The sequence below is a fragment of the Nomascus leucogenys genome, chromosome 2, assembly GCF_006542625.1.
Source record: "Nomascus leucogenys isolate Asia chromosome 2, Asia_NLE_v1, whole genome shotgun sequence".
Taxonomy (NCBI): domain Eukaryota; kingdom Metazoa; phylum Chordata; class Mammalia; order Primates; family Hylobatidae; genus Nomascus; species Nomascus leucogenys.
In genome coordinates this window covers 128,318,174-128,323,741 of record NC_044382.1, presented here as the reverse complement: position 1 = coordinate 128,323,741, position 5,568 = coordinate 128,318,174, and the positions used below count along the sequence as shown (strand labels likewise).

The 5,568-nt window shown below is 34.5% G+C and overlaps 1 non-coding gene across 1 annotated transcript; it reads left to right on the top strand.

Moving 5' to 3' along the window:
- The first annotated feature begins 3,222 nt into the window (after nt 1-3,222).
- LOC115831847 lies at nt 3,223-3,327 on the top strand. The gene has a single exon (XR_004027339.1). It is a non-coding gene; the product is annotated as a U6 spliceosomal RNA (small nuclear RNA).
- The last annotated feature ends 2,241 nt before the right edge of the window (nt 3,328-5,568 follow it).

Genomic DNA, 5,568 nt, shown 5'->3' with positions numbered 1-5,568 from the left:
TTGCCAAGACGAAATGTTAAATTTATAATTCTCTTTTGAACTATTTGTCCTGCTTGATTATTAATATCATGCTAATACAGATCTTCTGTTTCAATTTTTAGGAAAGAATAATATATTTTCTAAACTTTTATTATTTTTTTCTTGATAACATTTTTTCTTTCAATGTTTTGAACTCTTTAGTGGATAGCCATCTTACTAGTTACTGGAAATTAAGTCATGTGCCAAAGAGATATCCACGCTGAGGCTACATGTTGTATGAAAAATCAGCACTAAACAAATAATTAGGCAATTTGTTTTGTACTTGAAAAGTCAACTGGTATATGGAGGAAAGAGAGCTACCCAAAGGATCTAGAAAAGATGAATATGAGGAATCGTATCTGAGATATACACCTACAATGTGCCCACAAAAACTAAAAATAAAAAAGGAGAAAAAAAATCTGAGAAACATATCTTGAAGACCAAGTCTAAAGATAATGAATTAGTAATACATGGAATAGAATGAATTTCTCAAGAAACAGTGATTGCAAATGTGCAAATATCATAATATGATACAAGAAGAGGAATACATTTGGAAAATGAAAAAACAACTGGTTTGTCTGGACTGGAGAAAGCAAAGGGTAGAGTGGCTCGTGCTGAGACTGGTGTCTAGGGCCTACATCATTCAGAACCTTGAAAACCATATAAATATTTCTAATGTTTTCCCTGAACAATAATAACAAGTTATGAGTGAACTTAAGCAAGAGAGAGGGATTATGGAATTAACCTGGCTGTAATATGAAGAAAGAATTGGGAAGAAACAAGAGTGGATATAGTGAGAGTGGGCAGGAGGCCATCCCGCTGGTAGGCAAAAGATGATGGTGGCTTAGAATAGGGTCATAACAGTAAAGAGAGAAGATATGTTAAAGAGACACTCAAGTGGGAAAATTAAAGGGATCCATTAATTTAGAGGGAATAGACAATAAGGGAACAAACGTATGAGAGAATCCCTTTAGGATTCTGGGATTGAGACTAGGCAGATGGTGGTGGCATTCACTGTGATAAGAAACACTGAAGGAAGAGAACCAAGTTTTAGATATATGTAATTTTATTAGTCTATGAATGACTGAAGGAATAATGTGTGCCTAATAACTAAGAGGTGGAATTTCAATGACTAATATATTTTAGGGAGTCGTCAGCATGTCGACAACCATTTAAACCACGTTATCAGTGGGACAGCCTATACAGAAAAAGAACATGTTGAGAAAGAAGGCTAGTTAAACCTTTAACCTGTAATACTTGCAATTTAGATATCCAAAATAAACTGGCAAAGAAATTTGATAAACAATGACCAGAAACATAAGAGAAAAACTAGAATAATGCAAGGGAATCCAAGAAGTACCAGAAGAAAACAGTAAAATAGGCCAGGCGCGGTGGCTCACGCCTGTAATCCCAGCACTTTGGGAGGTCGAGGTGGGTGGATCACGAGGTCAGGAGATCGAGACCATCCTGGCTAACACAGTGAAACTCCGTCTCTACTAAAAAAAATTAGCCGGGCGCAGTGGCGGGCACCTGTAGTCCCAGCTACTCGGGAGGCTGAGGCAGGAGAATGGCGTGAACCCGGGAGGTGGAGGTTGCAGTGAGCCGAGGTCGCGCCACTGCACTCCAGCCTGGGCGACAGAGAGAGACTCCGTCTCAAAAAAAAAAAAGAAAGAAAACAGTAAAATAGAGCTAATGAAACAAATCTAGGAAAAAGAGAGGAAACCATAATTACCAAAAGTCAGAAATATTAAGTAGCTAGTTAATCCAAAATACAAAATGAGAAAATTTAGAGTCATAAGAAATAATTGTGCTTACTGCTATGTAAAACCTAAAAAATTAAGCAATTTCCTAGAAAAACCTAATTTACAGAAACCCGTTTTTGAAAAAAACACACCAGCATTTTAAAAGACCAATTTACATAAAAGAAATGAAAAATTTTGTTAAGTACCTATCACCAAAAACTACTAGTTTAAGATTATTTTTCAGAGGAATTTTCTATAAAAACCAAAAGAACAGATAATCCCAATTCTATTTAAGCTGTTGCAGAGGATAAAACAAAAAGAAAGTCCACAATCATTGTTATTTAATAATTTTATAACCAACACAATTAGGGTATAGAGGAAAAATGAGTTATAAGCTTTGAAGATAGGTTTTACACATCTATTTGCAAATTATATGACTGGGGATTGCTATTTTGGAGGTAAATTAAATATAATTAACAAAAATCACTACAATAAATAAGAGAACTTGGCAAGTAAGCCATAGAAAATAATTATTATAATTAAAGCAAATGATTTCATGTATACAACTTGTTAGAAAGTATGACAAAATGAAAACTAAAATTCCTAAAAGCAAGAAAAGTACTTAGCAATAAACTTAACAAAAAATTAGTAAAATTTTAATATACTGCTGACAAAAGACAGCTTGAGGTAATAGCTTACTGAGTTGTTTGATAGGAAGATTTAGCATAAAAAGAAACCAGTTTTCCCCATTAATTTATAAATTCAACATGCTCTTGATACAAAATTAACTGTTGATACAAAATTAACTCAGTAATGAAGATATTGTGGTATTGGGACATGAATATGAATTCAATAGAAATGAATAGAATTTTCAAAAATTGACCTCAAACTTATTTAAAGGTAGTATGCTAAAGCTAGTATGTTATAAAGTCACCTCATACCGGTATGGATAAAATGACATTAAATAAATGGTATTGGTGCAAAAATAGTGTCAGATCCATACCAGAATCAATTTCAAATGATTCAAAAATTTACATGTAAGGAAATGAGTCCACAAAAGCTACAGAGGGTGAGACTGTGTGGGGTTGGGAGACAAGATAATTGTTTTATAATCTCAATGTACAAAAAGGCCTTTCTAGGACTCAAAATTCAGAATTCATTAAAAAAATAACAAAACAACAAAACACTTTTACATGGCAAAAGTCATCATATTGAACAGCTAAGGACAAATGATAAACTGAAAAAAATATATGCAAATCACATCATAGTTTAGATCTGAAATATAAAAAAATTTTCAAAACGTTGGTAATTTAAAAAGTAGAAAATCTCATATTAAATTCAAAATTAATATTAAAGAAATTTGTATTAAATTCACCTTGAAATTAAAAATCTGCAAATATCTCAACTACCTGAAAACACATTGATCTCACAATCATAGAGAGGCAAATAAAAGGTAAACAGAGTGCTTACTTCAGCAACACATATACCAAAAATTGATGCCATTCAGAGATTAGTAGGGCCTCTGAACAAAGAGGATGTGCAAATTCATGAAACAGTTCATATTTTTTAAAGTGACTATTTTTCAGCATCAACTTGGCAAAAATCAAAGTTTTAAAACACGACTGGCAGGTCTGTGGAAATAGAAACTCTCATTCATTGCTGATAAAAGTCCAAGTTGGTAGAATCTAAATGGAGGATAATTTTGAAGTATCTGTCCAAGATTATAAGGTATCTATCCAATATTATATAAACTTTCAGCAACCAATTCTAGGAAAGTATCATACACGTAAGTTGCCATACACAGAAAATAATGTATGTACAAAGTTATTCATTGTGGTATAGGCTGTAATAATGTTTAGAAACAAACTTCATTATTTGTCAACTAGTAACTCTTTAAATATGTTATATCCCCAGAACTGAATATGAAACACTAATACAATTGAATATGACACAATATGATCTAAGAAGATCTTGAAGAAACATTTTAAAGGAAAAAAACACAAATACATAAAATGTGTATAGCATGATACGATTGGTATAAAACATGAGAAACACATTCATTTATACTTGCTTTTATGTACATAAAAATCTCCTTAAAAGTAGAGAATAAAACAGTGGTTACCAGGAGGCAGTCCTGGGGAGAAAATGGGGGAGATGTAGCTCAAATAAAACAAGGTAGCAGACAAGTAAGATGAACAGGTCTAGATAGCAATGTACAACATGAGGACTATAGTTAATCATATCGCCCCGGGCCTCACACCCAAGTTAATAATCTTGCCAGTGGCTCACGCCGGTAATACTAGCACTTTGGGAGGCCAAGGCAGGTGGATCACCTGAGGTCAGGAGTTCAAGACCAGCCTGGCCAACACAGCAAAACCCCATCTCTACTAAAAATACAAAAATTAGCTGGGCATGGTGCCGTGCACCTGTAATCCCAGTTACTTGGGAGGCTGAGGCAGGAGAATCGCTTGAACCTGGGAGGTGGAGGTTGCAGTGAGCCGAGATCACACCACTTCATTCCAGCCTGGGCGTAACGGCAAAACTCCATCTCAAAAAATAAAAATAAAAATAAATAAATTAATAAATAATATTGCCTTGTATTTAGGAGTTTTGCTAAATGAGTAGATATTAGCTGTCCTTGCCACACACATACACAGCTATATGAAATGATAGATATTTTAATTTGTTGCATTAGAGTAATCATTTTACTATCTATATGTATCCCACAGCATCATGCTATATATCTTAAACATATATAATAACATTTACATTAAAAAGCTCTATAGGAAGATCCCCAAGAATCTAACACAGGAATATCTATTTAGTAGTGTACTGGCAACTGGGCACATAACAAATAGAGTGGCAAGGAGACTTTGCATTATATACTTTTTAATACACTTTGATTTTGGAAACTTGTGAATTTTTAAAAACACATTCAAAGAAGACTTAAGAATAGGGAGTAAAAGGTATCCTTGTCTAGGGTTAGGAGTACATTTCTTAATCTGATTGGTAAGCATCATTACAGGCAGTAAGATGCTAATGGACAACAGTTTGTGTACCAAAGGAAGGTTATGATTCTTCAGAGGTTCTGATCTTGCTGGGACTGATGGAACAGCCATTGTCTACACAGCAAGAAAATTTTTCAAGTCTTGATACAAAAGGCTCTTACTGGACCATAATATCACCCATTATGGCTGAAATTAGCAACAGGCTTATTATTAAGCATGTCTTTTTAAAACTGATAGAGAGTGGCATTGCAGCACATACATCCATTTACTCAGTTGAACACTATGAAGCATGCTGTTGAGCTATAAAGCGTATTCAATGGTGCACTCTGCTCTCAAGGAGCATACATTCTAAAACGGCAAATAAGTGATGTATGCAAATACTCATAACTATAAACTTAAGAATGCAAAAGGTTACAGAAGAGATAAAATTCCATGGGTTGTAGAAGAGCTAGAAGTGAATTCCTTCTGGAGAGCAGAAAAGGCTAGATGAAGGGAGGCTTGACAGTTGAGTAAAGGAAAAAGGCCAAAAGGATCAGTGAGTCAATCAGCACTTAAGAGAGAGAGCATAGCATGCGGACAGGAAGAGAAAACGAGGACAAGGAGAACAAACACATAGCTTGGTCTTGCTTACATATAAGGTATTACAAAAGTAGAATTGTTGGACCCAGATTATAAGACCCTGAATTGAAGGCTAAAAGGTTTGAATTTTATTCTATAAAACTGGGAAGATTCTGGAAGTTCATGAGAATGGAAATAATAGCATCCAAACAGCCCCGTAGCAAGCTTGACCTGGCTACAGA